Genomic DNA, 25,964 nt, shown 5'->3' with positions numbered 1-25,964 from the left:
CTGTGTTGCTTTCCTCTGGGGGCATAAACCCCCCACCTCTCCCTACCACCTTCAAAATCATGCTCTAAATGTCTCTTCAGATTATCAGACCGTGAATTAGGGTGCTTGAGGTTGGTTGTTTTTGTAGATATAAATTGGCTTAATTATTCTGTCATATACTTTTTCCTCCTTCTTCTTCTCCCCAAAGCCCCCCAGTACACAGTTGTATATTTTTAGTTGTGGGTCCTTCTAGTTGTGACATGTGGGACGCTGCCTCAGCATGGCCTGATGAGCGGTGCCATGTCCACACCCAGGATCCGAACTGGCGAAACCCTGTGCCGCTGAAGCGGAGCACGCACTTAACCACTCGGCCGTGGGGCTGGCCCGTCATACGCTTGTAACAGCTTCTCCATAAGGATTAGAGTTCTCATCTGATACTTGGCTGAAATCTAGTATCACTCATTCATTCATTCATTCATTCAGCTTACTGTGTGCCAAGCCCTGTCCCAGCCACCAGGAACAGCAAACTGCTCTTGGGAGGATTATTATGGTCTATTTGGTGGAAACAAGCCACACACAAACGTATCCATGTATAACATGATGTATGGTAAGAGCTAAAAAGCAAACAAGGGCAAGAGGATGAGGAGTTGGGAGTGATGAGAAGTGGCTTCTCTGAGGAGGTGACGTTTGAGCAGAAACCTGAATATAGTGAGAGTGTGTGTGAGTGGATGTTCGGAGGATGGAGTATTCCAGGCAGTGGGAACAACAGTGTGATGGTTCTGAAGCACATCCTGGGAGCAGCCCAAGACCAGTGTCTCTGAGCCCAAGGAAAGGGGGACAGGTGGCTGTGGGACAGGGACTTGGAGGCTGTGGGAAAGCCTTTGGACTTTCTTGTGAGTCTTGAGGGATCCCATGGAAGGTGTTGAAGAAGAGAGTGACATGATTTGATGTAAATCTTAAATTTTAAGAGCGCTCAAAAAAAAAAAAAAAAGAAAAGAAAAAAAGCCCTGGGTGTTTTGTGGGGAAAGGCTGTGGGATTGGAAGCAAGTATGGAAGCGGGAAAGTCAGGCAGGCAACTTGTGGTCCAGACATATCGTGTTTACCTCATTCCTAGGTCCATTAATTTAGTAATCATCCAAAAAAGAGAATAAGGCTTGCTTAATGAGGTTTGATGTTCATCAATATTTGCTGGCTCCTAGCGATTGTGATTTTATTTTCTAAGTGCTTTCAAGCTAGTTGCCTCCTAATTCCTTCTAGAACATTCCACGATTGGAAAACTAGTCCTCTGACTCAAGGGGGCACATAAAGTCAATGTGAGGTAGCAGAAAGGCCTGCCCTTTGTGGTGGACACAGCTTGTTTGGATATGGCTCTTCCTCTTAGCTCCAGGAGAGTAATCTGAGACTCGGTTTTCTTGTGTATAAAATGAAGGTGATAATGCCTCTCTGAGAAATAAGTGTAATCAAAAATATTAAAGAGCTTAAGTATATACATTTCCTGCAACTTAAGGGGCTCAACAAATCTTAATTCTTTTTCTATTCTTTTTTTATCTTAGCATTCATGTAACCTGACTGTGAAGTCTATAAGGGTGTGAAATAGGGTTGGTTTGTGTTTGTGTCCCCTGGGGAGGGCCTGAGTCATAACAGGTGCTAAATTTAGAGTGAATCAATGAGTCTGTGCAATCAGTGACAAGTTAGCAAACATCCCAGTGTTCTAACAGAAGGAAGCAGCCATTTCCAAGTGAGAGGTACAGAGATGGTGGCAGCCATCAGTTTACCTGGAGTCCCTCAGGCTCATGGTCAGGTTGACTAGGTGACCCCCGAGGACTCTGAGAAGCAGGAGAGTCGTGTGTGGGGCCAGCAGGAACACCAGGGAGTCTTCCTAACTCATTGTGCTTCTCTGCTGGGGATCTGCTATTGTTTATTTGTTGTTTCGTTCTGTTTCCTGAGCAGCTAAAGGGGAAGTTGTAGACCCAACTCCATAGGCAGCATTAAAAGACATCAACTAATTTGAACAAATATTGTTCCCCCATGAACAGAGATCCTGTTTATCCTTCTGCGTCCGTTCAGGGTAACAGTAGAAGAGAGTGTTCTGTTCCCCATCTGGGTGCAGGGCACTAACCAGATGATTCAGCTCGTGTATGCGCTTCATTAGACCGGCCCCTGGGAAATGGTTCTTCTTCATTACTCTGAGTGCCCTTGATGCTCCCATCGCTTTCTCTGTGGCTCCTCAAACCGTGGGATGTGTGGACACAAGCAGAGGAGCAGCAGGGCCTGCCGAAAGAATACTCTTGTGAAACATGTTTTATTTTAAAAACCCATTTGAATGTTATCTTCTACTCTAGAATATGATTTAAGAGACAACTATTTTAGATTAGCAGTTAAATTACTTAACATTTCGCTCACAAATCTTTGAGTAAAATGGACAGATCTGAGGAATGACTCTCTTTATCTCTTAGAGGCTTCATATGCCTATAGCCTGTGTTAAGGGCTGAATTGTCTCCCCCTGAATTTAAATATTGAAGCCCTAACCTCAAAATATACCTCAGAATGTCATAGATGTGGAGATAGGGTCTTGAGAGAGAGAATTAAATTTAAATGGGGTCATTAGGGTGGGCCCAATCCTATACAACTGGTATTCTTATAAGAAGAGGAAATTAGGAGGCAGACATGCGCAGACTGAGGGGTGACCATCTGAGGACACAACGAGAAGGCGGCCGTCTATAAACCAAGGAGAGAGACCTCAGGAGAAACCAAACCTGCCAAAGCCTTGATCTTGGACTTCCAGCCTCCAGAAATGTGGGAAGATAAATTTCTGTTGTTTAAGCCACGCAGTCTTTGGTGTTTTGTTCTGGCAGCCCCAGAAAGCTAGTGCAACCTGTGACCAACGAACTCTGTTGAAAAGCACAGCCTAACACAGTCACCTCTGAGAACTGGCCTGAAGGTTCTTATGAGTGGCATTGTATCAGTTTGCTAGAACTGCCACAACAAACTGGGCGGCTCTTTCTGAGGGCTGTGAGGCAAGGATCTGTTCCAGGCTTTTCTCTCTGGCTTGTAGTTGGCCATCTTCTCCCCATGTCTCTTCCCATCATCTTCTGTCTGTGTGTGTCTCTGTGTCTAAACTTCCCCTTTTTATAAGGACTCCAGTCATATTGGATCAGGACCCACACTAATGACCTCATTTTAACTTGATTTCCTCTGTAAAGACTGTCTCCAGATAAGGTCATATTCTGAGGTACTGGGGGTTAGGACGTCAGCATATTTTGGGGAGGGACTCAGTTCAAACGATAACAGGCATCTTCTCCGTTAGGGATGATGACTATGGTCTGATGTATTTTCCCTCGGTTTATTTATAAGCAGTACTTTCCACTGAAGACAGTGGAGTCGAAAGAGCCGGAAAGACCTAGGTTACAATCTGGACTTTACAGGTATTACCTCACTGAATACTTGTAACAGTTCCAGGAAATAGGTACTATTAGCATTCCAGTTTTATTGAAGGGGACCGTTAAGTAACTTGCTCCAGGTCACACAGTTAGTAAATAAGCAAGGTTTGAATCCATGTGTTTAGTCCCAGAATTAGTGAACCTACCACTCGGCTGTGCTGGTGTGGATTTCTGGAATTTGTGAAATAAAAACCACTTGATGAAGTTTGTGAGAATTCAGTAAAAGTTAGCATACTTCTCCGCTTGGAAATGTCACCTTCCTTTTCCCCTTATGTTTTGTCACTTTGTATATATATCATATATCTTACATATATGATTAGAGGATAAAATGACAAATATCTTGGCTGAAGTATTAGTGAAAGAGCGTGGCATTTGGATTTGTAAATTGAGGGAGCAAAGAGTAAACAGTGATATGAGAAATAGATGAAAAAGAGTAGACTTTTGTCTAACACTTTTACTAGTTTTCAATGGTTTTCCCCTGTGTTTTTTGGAAAGATTTAAAACTGTTGTTGAATTAGTAATTCCAAGTTTGGGGTTTTGTTTTTACCCAAATATTTGTGGCTCGTTTGTTATATAACACATTGAATTTGTCCCAGTTTTTCCTTATCAGAGTGTCTAATGTGGTGAGGATGGAAGTAGGAATCATTTGTATATTTTGCTTCTGCCCATGGTAGTTTGGGTAATAACTAATATTAACATTATTCTGTTATTTTTCTGTTCAGTGTTAGGTTTTATTGGGAAACTGAACACATCTGTTTCCTCTCAGCAACAGGAGAGGACATTGTCTACCAGCTGGCACTCTGGGAACTGGTGCCAATTACTATGTCTGATAGTTTAGCTTGACCTATGGTGTTTATAGCTACCGACAGAGCACCAATTTAACAAAATTACAGCACTTAGTATTTAAAGAGGCTTGCACTTTAAGGAAGAACATGGAGAATTTTCTTTTCCATCGCACATGTACTGGCCACATTTTTGTAAAGGAGTTTCCAGTATCATTGGTTCTGAATTTAAGAGCATTAGTTTCCTTTTCTATGTAGAGGTCAATGTAATTTGATCCTTACCCATTATCCAGGTTATTTCTAGAACTCTCTGAACAAGGCACTGCGTTAGGTACAGCTGGGGAGATAAATATGCATGAGAGACAGTTCTGTCCTTACCGTGCTCATGCTCAAGACCGGATATAATAAGTACAATGAGCAGAGTGCTATGGGATTTCACAAGGAGCAGTGACAGTTTATGACTGGGGCATCAGGAAGCTTCCTAGAGTGATAGTGTTGTAGCTTTGAGAAGTGGCGATGTTACTGGAGAGCTTCTCGAGATGAAGCAAGAGAATAGCATGAGCCAGAGCATGGATGGGAGGACAGGTGAGGGTCGGGGTCCATTTTAGATGAAACATAGGGAATAGAAGAATGGGGAGAAGGAAAGAGATGGGAAGCAGGAGTTAATCTGGGTTAGAATGGACCTTGAATGTTACTTTCTGTATGATGACGTTTATTCTTTAGCCTAGTGAAGATTTTGAACTAGAGAGTGAAATGATCTGAGCTGTACTTTAAGCAAAATAATCAATCTGTCCTCAAGCTAATGAGACTGGATTAGAAGTTCAAGAGAATGGAAGTGAGATAGTGAGTTGCGATACTTGGGCAAGAAGTAGCAGGGGCCTGCAGTGGGGAGGTAACCATAGGACTGGATATAAGATGTCTGCAAGGAAAAGTCAACCAGACTGGGCAAGTAATCCAATGTAGCAGGCAGAGAAGAGATGGCTGATAAAGGTCACACTCCTCAATGTGTATTGGTAGGTGTTCTGAGTGACATTGCTTAGTATTACCAAAGAAATTGAGACTTTGCTCAAATTGATTTTCAATTACATGTGTTGTTTTTCTGTGCAGGATTTCTCAGAGCCTGTGCTATGCTAATATGTACTGTGAATCTCCAAGAAGAAGATGGTATTGTCCCATTTCCCAAACTTATTTGTTTATAGAAACCTCTTTTTTTAAAAAAAAATGAATTTCTAAAGAATCTAGCATTTTCTGGAACATCATTTTGGGTCATGCTACACTACATTTGGAGAATGATGGTATAATTAATAAAAACTTGGAAATTGAAATTAGAGTTTGGTTGAGATCAATGATGATAACTGGACTTTGGGATGTGTTAAATTTGAGGCAACATGGACCGTGCAGTTGGAAGCATCTAGAAGGTTGCATGTCTTGTGGAACTACAGCTAAGATGAGAAGCTTGGATAGGAAGATGAATGTGGAGTTATTTTATAGAGGTGATAATTGAATTCATAAAGGAGAGATCAGTAGAAAAGAGAGAACATGAGTGGAGCTAATCAGAGAATATTAGGAAATATCTGTGTGAGAAAGAAGAAAGAGAACTGGCAACGGAGGTTGAGAAAGGATGGTCAGAGAGAAGGAGAATTGGGATCTTGCTCTTTTTGAAAATTAGGATAGGACTTTCATGGCTCAGGAAGTGTTCAGCAGTGTCAAATGCAGCAGAAAATTGAGGAGAATAGCTTTAAGGTTTGGAAAATAAGAGGTTATCCCTGGCCTTGGAAAGAATAGCTTTAAGAGAATGTGATAGAGAGGGACGCCCTGTTTAAGGAGTCTTGGAGGGACTTAAAGAGAATGTGGGAACAGAAAGTACGTCACATCCTTTGTTTAGAGAATGTTATCAATGAAAATAAATATTTAATGGAAGTTATAGGAGGAGCAGAATTCACATTTTTCTCTTCTTTTTTAAGGATATGGGAGACCTCGACATGATTAAGTAGAAGAAAAGATGGTGTAATGGGGGATGGGGAAATACTTGCTTTACTACTCGAGTCTCTGGAACAGTAGTTCTTATACATTGGCCTTCATCAGAACCCCTGGAGGGCGTGTTAAAACACGGGCTGCTCAGCCTCACCCTGAGTTTCTGATTCAGTAAGTCTGGGAGCCCAAGAACTGGCATTTCCGACAAGTTTCCAGGTGATGCTGATGCTGTTGATCTGGAGACCACAGTTTGAGAACTTCTGCTCTAGAGAAGGGAGAATGTGGAATCCAGGATGACAGGTGGGAGGTGAGCCTTGGAAGAGAGAAAAGACACATCTTTGTCAGAAAATGGCTGGAAGTGAAGAGAAGAAACACTTTTTTGAAGTAGGCACAGAGTAGAGATGACAGCTTCTGGAACTGACAAATTATGTGCTAGAATCCAGAAAGTTGTCACTGTGGATGTTTAAATTATGGTGGTGAAGATGGACAGGATAGAGGAAAACACTGTGAGCCCAGTGCTGAAACCACCAAGGAAGGTGGCGTAGGAGAGGAGAAAATTCTTTTCCCTTCTCTCCTAGGTTCTCCAGCTGGGGCATTGTAAAATTAGATTTACAAAAGACAGATTAACAAGAGAAAAACAGTTTATTAACTCGTGCAGCACACATCATGAGAGAGAAATCTCAGTGAAGAGTAATGCAATGGAGTGTTCAGAACTTGGGCTCATATAGCATCTTAACAAACAATAACAATAAATTTTCAGAGCAGTGAGAAGACAAAGGAAAAGGACTTTGAGTTTCTAGGCTGGCACATTTTGTGGAGGTAAATATATGGAGGAAACTAATGGAGTAAGGTTTGTTTGTGCAGATCCATCTTGGCGCCAACTTTCTGTCTCTTTATGGCAATAAAACTTCCCCAGGAGACTGGATTTATGGCAGTCTCCATTTTCCAAAGGTTTCTACTTTTAGTCTCTTAAGGGAAGCTCTGCAAAGACATCTTTCTGCATCTGTTGATTCTCATTAGCCTCCAGCTCCAAGGAGTCCTTGTGCCAGCGTGGCATATTTTGGGGTGGCATATGCTGGTCCCCTACAGTGCACATAAGTGGAAAGAATGGTCCTTATATGAGATCGGCCGTGATCACAGGGGTCCTGGGGTCTGGAAATGGAATCAGAAGTAGCAAAGACCACACCAAACTTCTTAAGCTAAAAAGAGTAAGAGAACAGAAGGCCTCTTTTTCAGAAAATTAGGCGGAAATTGATAAATTTCTGTTCCAGTTAAATTACAGTTTCAGCTAAGGCAGAGTCAGAAGGGGGTCTGATGAGAATAGCAAGGTCTTACATAGTGCTTCTCATGTCCTAACTCCTTTCATCCTCACAAGGACCCTGTGGTGTTGGTGCTATTATCCCCATTTTACAGTTAGAGAAATGAAGTAATGAGAAATTAAGTAATTTTCAAGTTCACACAATTAGTAATTGATGAAGCCGGGAATTGAATCCAGACTATGGGGAGCTCGCTACAATCTTCCTCAGCCTATTTGGCACCATTCGACTTTCCATCATCCTTTCACCTCGTCCCCTCTCCAGCAGCGGCTGCCTGATGACGAGAATGCCAGCCCCAGGGGCTTGCTTTGAGGTGCATCCCAGGGGTCGCGTTCCATCTTCTGGGGTTGTTCCAAAGCTGTGGTCAGCTAGACATGGTTGGTGAACATAGACCAGTTAGAATAGAGAAGGAGAGCTTCAGCATTGTCACTCTTCAGTGCCAGGGTTTGGAACAAGAAGCAGGACGGGACAGAATGGCTCAGAGTGCAGGCTCAGAGCCCAGGAAGGAGCCCATTCTCAGAATGAAAGGCTCAGGGCGGGTGGCATAAGGCAGAAGAGCATTTCCTCAGGCTCAAGGACAACAATTCTCTTCATTGTAAAATTTGTGTGGTTTTTTCTGTCTGTTCCATGGATCTGTATAATTCTCAAATGAAGAAATCTGTAAAGCCGAAAACTGTTCTGTTAAGGCACGATTCCAACAATCTTAAAGAATGAACAGTTTATAAAATATCTGTGTGCTACATTTCTCTTTATATCCGTCTTTTAAAAATCAAAGTACCTCTCAACTGAATCATGAGGTTTGGATGGAGGACCCCTTCCCGCTCCCCCAGGGCCATGAACACTTCAACAGGGCTAAAAGCATCCTTAAACCAGAGTGGCTTTCTCATTTCCTTGCTAGTATTTTTGATGTGTTTTACCTCATCACCTAAAAACCAGTGCTTTTAGTACTTATTGAGAAAGAATAGGTAAAGAATGTGGTGAATAATGTGATGAGGTCGCTCACCCGGGGTTGCAGCTGAAGATAGAAAGGAGGTGGGTGGTAAGGAAACCCCAATAGCTGGGTGCTCCCTCTTGCTTCCTCTTAAGAAAGCATTTCAGCGTGAGCGGGAGGGAGCAAAATAGTGCAAGAATGGCCCTCACATGCTCCAGTCGCCTTTTCTATGAAGGGAAAAAGAATCACTACTGATATTTCAATGTATTGCTTGGGATATATTTCAGTAGCTATTGTAACACTTAAAAGAGGAATCAATGGCAAATTTTGTAATCTTAACCATAAATGTGATGAGAATCTATTCAAGTGAAGAGATCATTTGTATCCTGGATTCGATCTGGGGGGAAATTCATGTAGGTTAGAAGGATGGGTAGAACTTGGAAACATTTGAGCATTTCCTCCCTGGTTCTTGCGTTTGCCTTGCTTCTCAGCCCACTCGATGTGAGAAAAGCAACCCGCTTAATGGAGGCATCAAAAATAAAGACCAACCCATCTGGGTAGCTTACTCTTGTAAATTTCCAGCTGCCACTCTAAGAAAAGATTTAGAATCATTCTGGCCGGTGTAGCATTACTGGACCAGTTAGCCTCAACAACTCCCCACCTGTCCCCAGCTTTGCTTCAAATTTTGTTCATAGACATTGCTGTCATATGTAGAGTGTTTCTGTCATCAAGATATGTCCAATCTGTCACAGCAGTCTAGCACTGTTTTGAACTGGATTGTGACAGAATTTGTTCAATGGGAAGTTTTCTGGATTCGGTATGTATTAAGAAACTAAATGGCTTTAGAACCGTGTTCTTCCACATTTTTCCTCTACAGAAAATGTTTACAGAAGAGTAATTTTCTTCATTCCTTTTCTCCCACAGAAGAAGGAGGCGTTTCACAAGTAAGGACTCTTCACCCCCAAATTCCCTACACCATGTATTCTCCCCTGTCATAACTCTGTCCGGCAGGAAACATTTTTGCTCCTCACAATCACTGATGGTCACATGGTCCATTATCGGCACTGCAAATAGAGATGCGACACTGAAACCTGCGTTTTCATTGCCTTTAACTTTGAAGCGTGTATATATCCAACAGAATGCTGGGGCATGATGTCACACTTTCCATCTAGATAGGGCTCAATTTATTATACCATTGTGTGCTCTTCTTAATCTATCGTGGTTTTCAGTTCAGCTTTTTAACAGCTATATGAATTCAGGTCACCAGGAGTAGGAGAAGTGGTCCAAGGTCACATCTGGCTTTATGCCTCCCCGCAACACATACATCTTTCTTTTCCCAGTGCTCCAATTCCAAGCCCTGTGTCTTAGTTTGTCTGGGCCGCTGTCACAGAATACCATAGACGCGGCGGCTTCTAAACAACAGGCATTTATTTCTCATGGTTCTGGAGGCTCGGAGTCTGAGATCCACACGACAGCCTGGTCGGGTTCTGGTGAGGACCCTCTTTTGGGTTGCAGTGGTCTTTTTCTTGTTGCATCCTCACATGGCTCCCGGAGATCTCTTTTATAAGGACACTAGTCCCATTCATGAGGGCTCCACCCTCATAACTTAATCACCTCCTAAAGACCCTGCCTCCTCATACCATCACATTGGGGGCTAGGATTTCAGCATGTAAATTTGAGGAGGGGCACAAACATTAAGTGCATGACACCCTGTAAAAGTTTTTATCTTGTGGATTGTTTCTATGTCAGCAAATTAAGTTCTTTCAGAACAAGTCAGGGTCTCCATAGATAAAAATAAGCAAAACTACAGCAGCACATTTAAAAAAAAAATCTAGTTAATGATCACATTGAAAAACTGTCTTCCATTGATCTTTGCAACGATGGAGGTTATCAAGGTTGGCCTTAGATAGAGAGGTACTGTCTATCTGGTATGATTTCTATATTTCTGTTCACCAAAAGAGTTCCCTGTCCCACTGGCAACACTGGCTGCTTTCGCAGTTTAGTCATTCCTTGATGAGTACGCCCAGCGGAACATTATCGATAGATACCTTACTGAGTGAAAATGAATGCTGTCAGGTCCCTCCTTGACATCCGGCTGGGGTGAGGGCGCTGAGACAAACCAGTCACAGGCTGCCAGGCAAATTTATTTTCTCCACAACTTGGATTAGAATGAGGCCTTGGTGTTACAGAAATTCATACTTTGGGGAAAAGCCCATCAGATCCTATGTTGTGAGCCAAAGATAACCTCAAGAAAAAGAAGTCATCCTATTTTTCTCTCTTCTTTTATCATAGGCCACATTTTTAAAAAGCTTTTTTGAAAAACTAAAAATTGTGTGGGTTTTGCACACGCACATGGCTTTTTGTTCAAACAACTGGATAATACTGAATTTTACTTTCCTGGCAATGTGTCCTTTTAGGTCAAGTCAGAACTGTGGTTTAGCAGATGTTTATCCTCAACTTAACATTTTCTCCAGTACAGGGATCCTCAAAGTGAGGCCCCGGGCCAGTACTATCAGCATTATCTGAGAACTTGTTATAAATGTAAATTCTTGGGCCCCACCCTGGATCTACTGAATCTGAACTCTGGGGGTGAGGTCCAGCCCTCTGTGGTTCAACAAACTTCCCAGGGAATTTAATCGCCACTAAAGTTTAAGAGCCACTGCTCTAGTAAGGTATCTGCTCTGTGTTTCTTCTGATCCTGGTCATCTTTCTTGTGTGGTTTTCATCTATTCACAAAATTCAACCTTAGCTTCATCACCTCCACCAATCAAATTTCAAAGCATTTTTTTTCTCATTTCTTGCCTTTGAGATAGACTCCTACCAGTTTTGTAGGTAATTTATTTCCATAACAAGCTGGTAAGGAATTTACATTAATAGCTAGGGGGAGGGGAATATTGAGATTTTTCTGTCAAATACTTCATTGCTGCATTTCAAATAATCCTAGACATTTAATACACAAATTTTTACAGATATTATTTAAAGACAGCAAGTTTAACAGAATTTCCATGTCAGAAAGTGCCTAGTATAAAGACTACGGAAGTTGTCCAGGATAAGAACAAGTATTTATGTGGTAGAATCACTGGAAGAATCATGGCGTCAGTCATGGAAGTTAAAGTTTACACTTAGCGTCTACTTCCAAATACTGAGAAAGGCAGACACCTTTATCTGTTCTCTTTTAGAATTAAGAATTAGGAAGAAGGTGACTTTAGTGGCATACTGAGTAAAAAATGTAACTTAAGACCCAGTGAGAAATTAAGAATTCATTGAATAAACTCTCTCACAGAGGGTTGAAGAGCATTTCGTCACACTCATTCATCAACTATTATCGGTGATTCAGATAGTAATAGGTCCCTGCTTTGGAGGAGCTCAGAGTCTGATAGAGACGCCCAGAATGCTTAGGGGATGTGCCCAAACTGACATGGTCAAGAGCCTTTTGGTCCAAGACTCGACTCTACCATAAATACCTCAACACATTGGTTGGCTCTTCTGGGGAAGAAAGATCGGCCACGGCCGGGAGCCCAGGATGGAAATTACACAGTCCTGGGTTTATATCAGCTCTGGCCCTGGCTGGCTGGTTGTATGGTTTTAGATACATTATTTATTTTTAAATCTTCGGTTTCCTCATTTTTAAGACAGGAAAAATAATAACTATGTCTAGAGATTGTGAAGATGACATGACATAATACTTTATTTATTTAAGAACTGTGTGTTGAATGCTAGCTACGTGTCAGGCCATGTGCTAGGGATAAAACCAAGATACAATCTCATCTCGACAAATGTCACCACCATCCACTTAGTTGCTCAAACTCAAAGCGCCTTCATTTCCTCTCTGTCCCTCTCCTCAGCTCAGGGTATTTGTCCGGATCCACTTTTCTCCATCTCTGCTGCTGCCTCGCTAGTCCTGTCTCACCCGGACTATTAGTACCAGAAGTGCCTTCCCCCCGTCTCTTCCTTACTCTGTTGTTTACCCTGATCTTCTCTCTCCATGGCAGCCGGGAGATTTTAACACTTAAACTGGATCCTGTCTCTATCCTGCCTAAAAACCTATCGTGGCTCTTCACTGCTGTAAGATAAATCGAAACTCCTTACTGTGGTTTAAAAGGCAAGGTATGAACTGGCTCCCGTCGGCCTGAGTGTCCAGTGTCATTTCCTGCCAATCCTCCACCCCACCCTCCCCACCTCATTGGTCTTCCTTCATTGTCTCCACAGGCTTCTTCCCCCAAACTCTTTCTGTTTGTCTGTTAGGCTTGAAATCTCTTCTGTCCATCGCATGGCTGCCTCTTTCTCATCTTCCACGTCCCAACTTGCTGTCACCTCCCCAGAGATTTCTTCTTGACCACTGTCTCCTACCACGCTGTTTATGTCTTCCCTAGGACTTTAATGAGATAGTTTATAGATGGTGTCATGTGCGTGTTTACCTGTTTCTTGTCTGTCTTTGTCATGAGTAGGATGTAAGTGCCAGGAGGCCAGCGTTCTTTTTATTTTTTGAGGAAGATAGATTAGTCCTGAGCTAACTGCTGCCAATCCTCTTCTTTTTTGCTGAGGAAGACTGGCCCTGAGCTAAGATCTGTGCCCATCTTCCTCTACTTTATATGTGGGATGCCCACCACAGCATGGCTTGCCAAGCGGTGCCATGTCTGCACCTGGGATCTGAACTGGCAAACCCCAGGCCCCAAAGTGGAACATGTGAGTTTAACCGCTGCGCCACCGGGCCTGCCTGAGGCCAGCATTCTTATTTGATTTGTTTTTTCACTGTTCTTCCAGGCTGAGCCCAGTGCCTTTCTCACAGTAGGTACTCTGTAAATGTATAAGGAATGAAGACAGTCTGTTCTCTTGACATACACAGTGTAGCGACGGGATAAAGTCCAACGGGTAATTATAATACAGCTTGAGAGGTGGTGTGGTGGGGGAAGGACCCACCCCTTCGGAACATCCAGAAGGATTACCAGATACTTGAGAATAAGAGAAAACTTCCTGGAAGAAATGATGTCTAGAGATTTCAAGGGTCCCTAATAAATAACTATATTGGTGGTTACAGTATTAACATTTAATTTCTTATAATTTTGACAGCAAAGCAGTCTTTTCAACCTTTTTTCCTTATCACCCACTTAAGGATGAGCCTTTGCTAGACAATTTTTTTCGTAATCACCGTCCCTGCCTCCTGATGAAATTGTATACCACAAATATACTGTATATCTGTTTATGTACTCTATATGTATCCGTGCTTTATCCATAAAAAAGCAAGTTTCTTTTCAACTTCCAAGAGCAAATTTTTGTCCCCTCGGGGGTGAAATTTCCCCCATTGAAAATGCATGTTAAAAGATTTGTTATAGATCCTAAGACCAAGTTTTGAATTAATGTGGTTGATATGTTTTTGTTGTATCTGCTTTTTAAATGTCAAATGGACTGTGTACTGCTTAAGAAAAAAAGTGGTTTTTTTTTTCCATTGGAGGAAAAAGAGATGAAATTGTTTTTTTCTTTTAAATGTGATATGTGTGCTCATTGAAGTGGTAAGTTGCCATCAAAATCATAAGGAGAGTTCACATAATAACATCCACCAGTATGTAGTGGGGCACTGCCTCCATCAAGAGCGTTAAAAGATGCATCAGGGAGGGGTCAGCTGGTGGCGTAGTGGTTAAGTTTGCACACTCTGCTTCGGTGGCCCAGGGTTCACAAGTTTGGATTCCAGGCGGTGACCTAGCACGCCTGGTCAAGCCACACTGTGGTGGCATCCCACATAAAATAGATGGATTGGCATAGATGCTAGCTCAGTGACAATCTTCCTCAAGCAAAAAGAGGAAGATTGGCAACAGATGTTAGCTCAGGGCCAGTCTTCCTCACAAAAAGAAAAGAAAATTAGCTCAGAGCCAATCTTCCTCACCAAAAAAAATCATCAGAAGAGCTTGTATTTTTAGGAAAAATTGTGACAGACAAATGCACAGTAATCATTGCACAGTTTGGGAAGGAACATGTGGGGGCTGGTTAATTCTGGGAGTACTTGGTGATATATCGGGAAGATGACTTAGTAAGAAGGTGTTGCCTGAGAGATGATTTAGAAATGGTAATTAAATTATTAGGTAAATGAGTGCTGCTAAAGTTACCTGGATGAATTAGGGGTAGTAGAGCTGTATTTAAGGTTCATGGAGATAAGAAAACATTTTCAGAGGAAGAGTGAGTAATCTGGCTTACATCCTGTTATCACGATTGCTGGAGGTGAATTCTGTTGGGAACAGGTACATTAACACAGGTAAATACCAAGTGGCTGGTCCTCGGAGGGTAAAGAGTGTGTAGAATTGGACTGGAGAATGCCAGGGAAGGCATTTTTATCATGGAAGTGAGCCCAAGGACAAATTGTATATCACTCAACACTTTGTACTTGCTTATCTTTCAGGAATTTTAAGAAGGTTAAAGCACAGAGCTTGGTTAAACGGTTTAACTCTGTGGGCCCCATTTGTATTCTGGCTGTTATTTTGCCACCGCAAATGGGTTCTGCTTCAGTATTATGATAAGAAGGGCATACCGCAAAAAAGTGGTGGGCTTCTAATTCTGTACTCTGAGCAGAATATCTTTTCACTAGCCTAGTAGGATTGAGCTTTACTGACGTGCAGTGAAATGAGGCATGACTTAGCTTGATGGTCCATGAAGGATGCTCAGTGAGGGTGATGTTTATTTCCTTTAAAGCTGATGTTCCTATTTATACCAGTGATAGTTTTTGCGGTTACACGACGCAAGACGTTTCCTTGTTTTACAAACATAGACATCCTTTACTTTTATTCCATTTCCCACTTAACCAACCTCCTTGTTGCCAATTACCCTTCCTCGTCTATTTAGTTAATCTTCATTTTATTGGCAGATCACTTTCATCACGCATCTCCCTTAACAAACTTCCTGCCCATCTGTGTTGCTTCAGACTCCTGAATCCTTTATTAGCTGGCTAACGCACGTTACTCTCCAACCTCTTTTCTCAGTATTCTTCCCAAACATAAACTCCGAGGTCTCGTCTGTTTCTTTTCCTTACCGCCTGTTTCCTTCAGCCGCCTCCTCGATCTCTCTGCTCCCACACTCTTACAGCCTTGCCCCTGTTCTTCCTCTCCTGTAGTGCCCCTCACCTCTGCCTTCTGTTACTGGCTGCCATCTACGTGCACATCATGGCCGAGATCCACAATGAACACTTTTCACACTAACTTAAGTGAAGCGATCGCTCCTTACTCTGAGTTCTAGCAATGGGTGGGTATGTGGCCACCCTGTTTTACCCTTCCTTTGATATTGTAGCCATTAATCTTATGAATTCATTTAAGACTTAGTATGTCTGTTTACCCAACCAATGTCCCAACCCTGAAGATGGCTTGCCACTGTGTACTTTGACACACTATATCCATATAATGGTGGCTGCACTAAATAAATACATAAATTTCATTTGTTATTTGAGCACTTCACTAACAAAGGAGAAAGGACATTGGATGACTACTGTTTGGACGAGCATATAGATGGAGTTTGTCCCTTAGGAAAATTGTCTCCTTGCTTACAAGTTCCTAGATTATTGCTATGACGATCTACCTCTAAGGATTTTCTTTTCCTTTTTTATAATGTTGAGAATTTTTGCAAGTTTTTTGGTGATAAAATAGACACAACATAAAATTTACCATTTTTAAGTGTGCTGTTCTGTGCCATTCAGTGTATTCACATTGTTGAGCAACCATCACCACTGTCCATCTCCGGAACTTTTTCATGTTCTCTAACTGGAACTCTGTGCCCATTAAACACTGACTCCCCACGCCCCTCTCCTCCAGCCTCTGGCAGCCACCATTCTATTTCCTAACTCTATGAGTTTGGCTGCTTTAGGAGGAGTGCTACCTCATATAAGTGGAATCATTGAGTATTGGTCCTTTTGTGCCTGGCTTATTTCACTTAACATAATGTCTTCAAGGTTCATCCGTGTTGCAACATGTATCAGAATTCCCTTTCCTTTTAAAGCTGAATAATATTCTATTGTATGTATATACCACGTCTTATTTATCCATTTATCCATCAGTGGACACAGGGGTTGTTTTCATCTTTTGGCTGTTGTGAATAATGCAGCTATGAACATGGGTGTACAAATTACCTCCAAGAACTTGTTAAAGAAACTCTATTAATTATATTCAGAAAACTTATGCTGTTACCTTAGACTCTATGGCATAAATTGAGTTCCTCCTACACAACGTAATGCCTCACTTTAAAATGCTGGTGGGTAGTAGTACTTTTCAATTTAAATATGTACTAGCGCCCGTTGGCAGAATAGTGATCTTTTCTAGCAACTTCTTTTTAGAGTAAAAGAAAATAAGGAAAAAAAAATGTTTAGAGAACTAAATATAAAAATCAGCTTATTTTTAGTAGACTGTATTGTTCTCAACTTGGCTAATTGTTTTAGATAATTACCAATCTTGGACTACAAATACGTTTCACTAAGTCAGCAAATTATTTTTGAAATATTTTAATGAAGCAGAGGGGAGCCGTTTTACCAATTCTCTTACATTTTATGAAACAATCTCTTTATATGAGTATTTTAAGCTATGCAAACGTTTAAATTTGAAAATAAATAATAAAGTCCATTAAAGTGTTCGGTTGCAGGTGAATTCACACCCTCCTTTGCAGTAGCAATTCAAGATAAAAATATTGCGCACCTACTTGAAAAACAAATTTGGCAAGTTAAAAATTGTAAGTCGGAAAACATGAAAACCTTATCCTGATTTTCTTTCATGTTGCACTCTTGATTTGTGTGTGCATAGTGAATTTCTACTTGTATTGATTCTAAGAGGTTGTGCAAACTCTCTGAAGATGGGGATTTTGTCTGTTTTGTCTATTGCACACAGTAAATGAATAGTCACGACAGTATTTGGCAACTCTTCCATAGCCTTCCGTCATGACTTAAAGTGAAATTAATAAACAGAATTTTAAGAAATGTCCCATATGAGACCAAAAAACCGCAAAGGACATAAAGAATAATACCAATAAAATTAAGTTTTCTTTTTCACTTTTTACCATCATCTTAATTTTAATGACCAACTAATTCAAGGCCTGCACATGCTCGTATGAAAGAAATAAAGAAAGTCAACTTTTACAAAGCTTTTTCAAAATTTTTGCCCCTGATGGCAATTCAACATTGAAGGTGATTCTCTTGATGAATTTTTAGGTGACAGTTTTAAAAAGCTTGCAGCTTTGGCTTTTCTAAAAACGGGTCTAAAAATACATAAAATAATAAAATTAGAAAGACTAATTGCAGGTCAGCCCAGTGGCATAGTGGTTAAGTTTATATGCTCCGCTTCCGCAGCCTGGTGTTTGCAGGTTTGGATCCTGGGCATGGACGTACACACCACTCATCAAGCCATGCTGTGGTGGCGTCCCACATACAAGATAGAGGAAGATTGGCACAGCTGTTAGCTCAGGGACAGTCTTCCTCACCAAAACAAAACAAAACAAAAAAAGGGGGTCTAATCGCTGCATCAAATTCACACCTGTAGCTGTGAGGACTAAAATGTCATACACTGATAGTACCAGAACATTGGACGAATTGTCATTTGCCCCTCCCAGCTACCTTTTCTGTGTTTCTTCTGCAGAAATATCACTCTCCTCTGGAACAATTCTGGAGGAAGGAGGTGGCCAAGATCTACCAACTGGACAGGTGCTTTTCTGGGCTATGACCATTCCATTAGAGTTCCCTGAGGGTGACCCCTAAGCCACAGATCACCTCTGTGCTGTGACACACCAAATCCTTCAGGCCTCAGAGAACCATGCAGTGGTGCTGCTAGTCAGGGGCTAAAAATTCTTTACCTGCATGGCGTTCCATGGCATGACGGATGCTGGAATGGAATTCACCAAACATAGCAAATAATCTTTTCTCCCTTATAGATTGTCATCTATGTTATTATTGCTACTTAAAAATATCCCCAATAATCTAGACACTGTGTATAATAACTTGGGCTGTTCTTATTCCCCAGCATTTTGTAAAAGTAGGGTACTAACATATTTGGGGTTTCTTTTAAGAAAATCACAATTTGTTGTGGGTGCGTGTGTATGTATCTGTATATATATAGATATATACACATACATATATATACATACACACGTGCATATATATGCCTTCTCTAATGACAAATGAAATAATGAAATCTATAATAAGGCATAAAAGAAGAGCATGGGACAAATTAGGGGTGTTGTTTTTGTTTGTTTTGTATGGAAGACTGGCCCTGAGCTAACATCTGTTGCCAGTCTTCCTCTATTTTATGTGGGATGCCACCACAATGTGGCTTGATGAGTGGTGCTAGGTCCATGCTCGGGAGCCGAACCTGCAAACCCTAGGCTGCTGAAGCGGAGTGCATGAACTTAATCACTATGCCACTGGGCCAGCCCCAGGAGTGTTGTTTTAATTCACATTTTACCTCCTTGTTTGTGGTTCTCATTAGAACAACCAAAAGCAGCTTGGAAAGAACCAGGGATAGTCTTCTAGCCCAACATGTTGGACTTTTGCCTCTACGTTTATGGTCTTTCTCTCAACAGTGAGCTCTCAGAGGTTGGGTAGAGATTAGTTCTGAGGGAAGTCCTTCCCCAGTTCATCTATCTACAGGATTTATGCAGTCACACCTCTGCTATTTAAGTAGGACTGATTTTTTATATTTGTAGGAATATTTCAAATTAGTCACCCTTTTTTCCTGTAGGAGTTCTAACATATATACGTGTGGAGGTTGAGTTCAGTAATTATCCAGGAAGAATTTTCTTTTTGGTAGATTACAATGTGTTTGAAGCTCCCTCCTAAAAAAGGGATTCCTCTTGTCGTTCCACTTCTCTACCTCAGTGTCCCTTCTTCAAATATCCTCATTGCTATAGACTGCTATCCTCAGGGTGCTAGGGATGGTCCAACCATACCTTTTGACCTTTGTCCAGAATGACTCTGTTGCTATAGGCACATTCCCCTCTGGATTGATTGCTTTCTAGTTTAACTTTCTCATTTCATAGCACTCTCCCTCTCTACTTCCCTTCAAATCCAGCGTCCGTGATTTTTCCCTTCATTTTATTTAGATAAAGGTATATTTTCAGACTATATTTTTTTGATTTGTTTTAAGCAGTTCAATAAAATCTTTCTGGTTTTTTGGCCATTGTACTTCTACCCAAGTCTGGAATTCCTCAGAGAGTATGGTTGGGAGACGCCAATGCCCCTCATTCTGGCCTCTGTCGTTCACCCCAAGAGGGCGTTCCTCCAATATCTGGTAAGATAGTTGGCTCAGAGCACTGAAGAGATGGTGGAGGTTTCATTTTTTTCCATCTTGGATGTTCATTTATTCTGGAAAGAGAGATGTGTCCACTATCACAGTCAAGAACTCATCCAGTTCTGGTGGATGGGCACTCCACCTTGGCTATTTTTCCCATGCAGACAATAGTAGCTTGAGATTTCCAGCAGCTTTGATTTCATAGTCTTTTTCCAGAACCCTACAAAATGTCCAAGGATCCTGGGACAGAAGATACACAATAAAAATTTCTGAAAATGCATAAAAAGAGAAATAGCTCTTACACTGCCCAGAAGACAGCAAATGAGAGCTATTTATTAAGCAAGCGTGGACAGTGTTCACTTTCATAGAATCTGAGATGATTTTCCTACCTTCTCTCTCCTCCAACTTCTTACTCTCTTTCACTTTTAGTTTTTTATAAAAGTGTTTTCGCTTATTTAGCTTATTGACCTCACTTTGTGCTTCACTGAGAAAAAAGTTGGTAATACTCTCATCTTCCCACCACCAATGTGTCTTCGTCTGCCCTCCATGTTTCCTCCTTTCTTCCCGCTAGAACGGAAGAAGCATCTCTCCCTCTCTCAGAATCCTCTCGTGTTTCTCACCTTCCGAAGGCTTCCTGCCTTCACTCATCTTCTCTTTCCTGGAGCATCCAGTCTTTCCCTCTCTACTGGATCATTCCATCAGCATGACATACTATGGAGGTGCCCATCTTAAAAGTCTAAAAGTTATGTATCCCAGATCCTCCAGCTACAGCTTGACATCTCCATTCCCTTTCCCAGCCAGACTTTCTCAAACGAGGGGTCTGCACTTAACCTTTCCCTTCCTCCCCCCTTCCCCTTTCCCCTTCTTCAATCCAGACTCTACCCCCACAACTTTGTACGCAAAGTCAACCATCTGTGCTATCAAATAAGTCATAAGCTTTGTCTTATCTTACTCCAGCTGTCAGCAGCATTCAGAATAGTTGATCACTCTCTCCACCTTGAAATGTTGTCTGCTCTTGGCTTCTGTGACACCATGTTCTTTGGTCATCCATTGCCAGTTTTCTTTTTTCTCTTTTTGAGGGGTTGGGGGCAAGCTCCTCCCTCTCTACTCAACCTCTCAAAGTTAGGATTCTTCAGCATTCAGAGCTTGGCTCTCATCTTTTCTTTTCTCTCCACTCTCCACTCTGAGTTCCAATTTATATTTACAGCTGCCTCTATAGCATCTCCAGTGACATGTTCATGTAGACCTCAAACAAGTCCAAGTCAGACTTCCTCATCTCAATAATGGCCTCAGCCACCAGTAAGATCCATTGTGTCCATCTCCAAAATGTACCCAGCTTGACCACTACAACACTAGTCCAAGCCGCCATCATTGCTCATTGGGCTCTGCTTCTACTCTTGCTCCTTTCCAACTTGTTAAAGAAGTAAAATTAGAGAAAATTGACAACATCTGTATTTAAGCAGGGGCCATAGGAATAGGAGGCGAGGGGATACATTAAGAAGATATATATTTAGCAAGTAGAACAGACTATAATGAACCATTGGGAAATGGGAAAGAGCTAAGAGGAAGGAGTCCAGGTTAATGTGCTTTTAATAAAAATGGGGGAAATATGGGGTCTGGCCCCATGGCCTAGTGGTTAAGTTTGGGATACTCCACTTTGGTGGCCTGAGTTTGGTTTCTGACTGCAGACCTACACCACTCGGTGGTGGCCATGCTGTGGTGGCAACCACATGCAAAATAGTGGAAGATTGGCATAGATGTTAGCTCAGGGCAAATCTTCCTCAAGCAAAAAAAAGAGGAAGATTGGCAACAGATGTTAGCTCAGGGTGACTCCTCCTCAGCCAAAAAAAAAAGGGGGAGAGATATGAAGTTGTTGACTAGATGACTTAATCTTTGGACGTGTTGAGCTGTGGATGATCAGATGGATATTCTTGGAGACAGCTGGGTATAAACAACCAACTTGGATATAGAACCAAGCTTTCAGGGCTGAATATATAGATGTGGGAGTCATTCATTATAGCTTATACCTGAAGCCATGGAAGTGGATGAAATCACCTGGGAATAAGATATAGATGAGAAAATGAGAGTGTCAATTTTGCTTCTCAGCCTGTGGTTGGCTTCTTGTACCTCCCCTCTGTTTCTTCTTTCAGACCCAAGTCTGTATTCCCCCCTCTTCACAGCTGCACACCACCTACATTTACCCCTGGTTATTCCTTTCTCAGGATGCATGCAAAATGAAGCACAGTGTCCCCTGCTCCTTTTAAGTCACAAAGATAAACACATACGTCGACTTTCTTTATAAAGGTTTTGTTGCTGAACATTTTGGCACTTAATTGTCTTCAGTTATCTAGACCTAGTAGGAGAGCGACAACACTTGACAAACAAACACAGTCACACCTCCCCACCCTGGGCATGACTTCTCTGACATTTGGGTTATGGGGCACAAAGCCAGGAATCCCAAAGCAGCCAACAAAACCTTTCAGCCAGCAAAGTCGAATTATAACATCGAGGCATGAAAACTGGAATCTGTTTTCATCTCTTTCACCTATACTTCTAAGGAGGTTGGTTTTCCTAGTCTGACTGTTAACTTCTGAATTGTATGAAAGTCCTACATGGAAGGTTCTGTCCTGGTGTTTTGGCGGAAGGAAGAAAATCAGATTCGTTTGTAGCCACTTAATTTGATCATCCATTATGGATGTTAGCTGTTGCTCATAGGAATAAGAAACTCTCATTTTAGTGGGACTTGATAATCTTCATCTAAAAATTCTGGCTTACTGGTAGTGGGACAAGTTATAGACCAACAACTATGAAAAGGTTGTATTAATGAACTGGACCCCAAGATGAAACAAATCTAAACAAAATGTGTAATTTAAAAAAATGTCCAAATAATGTTCCAATCATGTTATAAACGGGATAGGATGACATAGAAAGCCATTCTTATTTTATGAAGCGTATGAAATAATTCTGAATTCATTCAGTCGAGCTGATAAACTCACATCAAAATTGCCTTTTATCATGAACAACAACCATTTACCTACCTGTTGTGGTCAGGACTAGTGTTTAAACTTCGGTGTTAGATGCTTCACACTTGAAGAGCATCTGTATTCTCAGGGAACACTAAGTCTGACCTTGAGGTCAAGACATGCTTGCTGAGTGCCCAGTTTATGCCAGGCCCTGGGAAAACAGTGATGAGTAAAAGGTGGTTCCTAGGGCGGCAAGTTTACAGTTTGGTGAATTTACAGTCTAGTAAGACAAGACCTGCATGAAAGATACTAAGCGTTAAAAAGTGGTAGATGTCAGGTGCCACTTGGGTAGCATATTTAAGTGCTACAGGATTTCACAAGGCAGGGATCTGGTGGGATTCAGTAAGAATGACTGAGGCATAATTTACTGTTGTCCATCCAACAGCAGCAGCTAGGAACCTGGAACCCTATTTATTTGACTTTTCAACCCACTTCAAAAGGCCTTGCCCTATGGAGCTGTCTGTCAACCTGCTCCTCTTCCAAACCCCTTCCCAGGCAGAGTTGATCAACCTCTTCTTTGCAACAGTGACACTTGTGTTCCTTATTCTTAACTCTACTGAAGTACCTGAGATGACTTGCAGTTGTTGGCATGTCTGTCTCTCCCATGAGATTCTGATCTCCTTGACTGTAGGTTCTGTCTCATTTATCTTTGAATCCCTACTGCCTATTATGGTACCTAGAATATTGTTAGTGCCTTCCCCCAGAAACTGTTTCTTGCACTGAGTGAATCAAGAAATGAATGAATTCACAAGAGATGAGTTGGGCCCTGAAGGAAGGTTGCAAGCTTTCATTTTTAAATCAATGAAACAGAAGGCCTTTACCAGGCACGTGGTGGTCAGGAATAAAGAAAATTTAAGTAGCCCGTAGAACAGGGGTTCTCACACCTCAGTGTCTCTCAGACTGTTAAAACTTTTTTTTTTTCCTGAGGAATATTCGCTCTGAGCTAACATCTGTTGCCCATCTTCCTCTTTTTTTGCTTGAGGAAGATTAGCCCTGAGCTAACATTTGTGCCAGCCTTCCTCTATTTTGTATATAGGTCACCACTGCAATGTGGCTGATGAATGGTGTAGGTCCACACCAGGGAACTGGACCCGTGAACCCTGGCCACCAAAGTGGAGTGCACCAAACTTAACCTCTACACCATGGGGCCGGCCCCTAAAATTTTTGAGTATGCAGGCAATATGGACCCCACACCAAACTTAGTAAGTCTGAATCTCAAAGCATAAGGGCTGGGCATTTGAATTTTTTTAAAAGCTGCCTAGATACTGCCAAGATTGAGACTCTTTGATAGACAAGAATATCTCATTTAGTTGATGTCTTTGGGAATGAGGTGTTCCATACTGGTTTTATAGATAACTGGTCCTGGCTGCTGTAGCAAGCAAATATTTTTCATTTTGATGGAAGTGTGTGTGATGTGCTCTTCTGCCTCTTGAAAGAAAACGCTGAGTGTAGTTTGGTGTTGCCCTTGGGAGTTCAGGGTCCGCACCGTGGACCTCACCATTGGATGTCTGCGTTTTTCTCATTCCTTCCTTCCTGTCAGTCTGTTAGTTATCCCGTCTTCTGAGATCAGTGTTCTCTTGCTGGTATTTCTGCCTCTCTTATGCCATTCTATATATTGCTTTTATTTCTCTCTTTTATTGAGGCATAATTGACATATAACACTATATTAGTTTCAGGTGTGCAACATAATGATTCCATACTCACATATATTGCAAAACAATCACCACAATAAACCTGGTTGACATTCGTCACTATATATCATATTGCTTTTAATATGCTATTGGCTAGGATAACAGATAACCCAACTGGTTAGCAACCATGTTTTAAATGAAAATCAACCTTGTGGACTTGAGGAGCTTTATAAAAAGCTATTTTAGGTCCTTCAAGGCTCTTTTGCTTACTTCTGGCAAATTTCCAAAACCCCATTATTTTACATTCTAGCAAACTAAGGCTTACAGAGATTGAATGACTTTCCTAAGATGGAGAGTGACTGTTAATAAACCAAGTTCAATAGAATTTGTGTGGTTTGAGCTGGCAATTACTATAAAATCTTAGCTATATCCATGGAAGGAATATCTGGTTACTAGTAAGAGTAAATTTAATGGTTGGTACAATTTCTCTAAATCCCACTGCCCCCCACCCCGTGCTTTATTTTAAAACCCGTTTAATCACATCTCTTCTTATTTATGTTCATTTTTTTCCCACCCTGTCACAAGTATCCTGAGATTAAGGGAACTAGTTCTATTCATTTTTGTATGTAGCCCAACAAACTTAAATATAGAATATGCTCAGTGTTTTCTGCCTTGTCGTACTATAAATCCATTTTGTAATCAAGAACGTGTGTGAATTAATAAATAAACATTTTAAATAAAGTGTTCAACTTAGGAATTGCTACCTGGAAATAGATTTATGGAATGTATTTTCATTTTTATTTCAGGAAGCCAGATGCTTGCACTAGACAAAAGGATGCAGTTTAAAAAAAATTGTATGCAAGAAAAAACTTCAGAATTATATGAATGGCCTTAATATAAATACAAAATGTAGCTTAAGATTTTCAGTGACCGATAGCGTCTTTTGGGGGTAAAATACCAATGATATATCTAGGAAGCTACGTAATGATGTGAATATACTTCTTATGACTTAGGTTTTAAAAAAAAGTTCAGTACTTTAGTTTCATGTGTTTAAAAATGTTGTCTCCATTCCTGGGTATATGTGTATATTATGTACTTGTGTGTATCTAGGTATGCATTTCCAACCATTAAATATAAACTTGTTGAAGTTTGTGGCAAAGGCTGTATATAATCGTGTGGTTTGGGGTGTCTATCGCTGGCCTTGCTTCTCTGGACCTGCTTCAGTTTGGTCACACCAAAATTATACAGTTCACCAGATTCTTCACTTCTTTAAACTGATTTTCTTAAGTGTTTAGCTTGGCGTCTTCAGTGTCTGGCACATGGTCCTCATTCCAATATTTGTTGAAATCTTTGCTGAATGCTGGGTGCAGAGGGTGGTGGTGGCAGAATGAAAAGATAAAGGAAACACCATCTGCCCTTAAAGGAACTCAGTCTGGTCAAGGAGACAGACATGCAAGGCAAGAATGGTATGAATGTATGAACCACGCATGCGAGTTTCCGTTCTCCTGGTTCCAAATAGGAGCCGTGATGCCATGGCAGACTCCACTTCAAGTCTCACGCACGTGGCGTGCTCAAATGGAAGGCGTTAAATGCAAGAACTGGGAAGTTTGTCCTATCAGTGTTTCTGGAAGACCTTAAAATTAAG

At 41.3% G+C, this 25,964-nt stretch overlaps 1 protein-coding gene across 8 annotated transcripts in view; it reads left to right on the top strand.

Annotated features, from left to right (window-relative positions):
- The window catches only part of CACNB2 (calcium voltage-gated channel auxiliary subunit beta 2), a 353,051-nt gene that overhangs the window by 255,492 nt on the left and 71,595 nt on the right, over window positions 1-25,964 (top strand). The gene's annotated exons all lie outside the window — the stretch shown is intronic.

This window comes from Equus przewalskii, chromosome 30 (assembly GCF_037783145.1).
Source record: "Equus przewalskii isolate Varuska chromosome 30, EquPr2, whole genome shotgun sequence".
Classification (NCBI taxonomy): domain Eukaryota; kingdom Metazoa; phylum Chordata; class Mammalia; order Perissodactyla; family Equidae; genus Equus; species Equus przewalskii.
The sequence above is the reverse complement of the archived record's forward strand: the minus strand, read 5'-3'. Positions and strand labels throughout refer to the sequence as shown.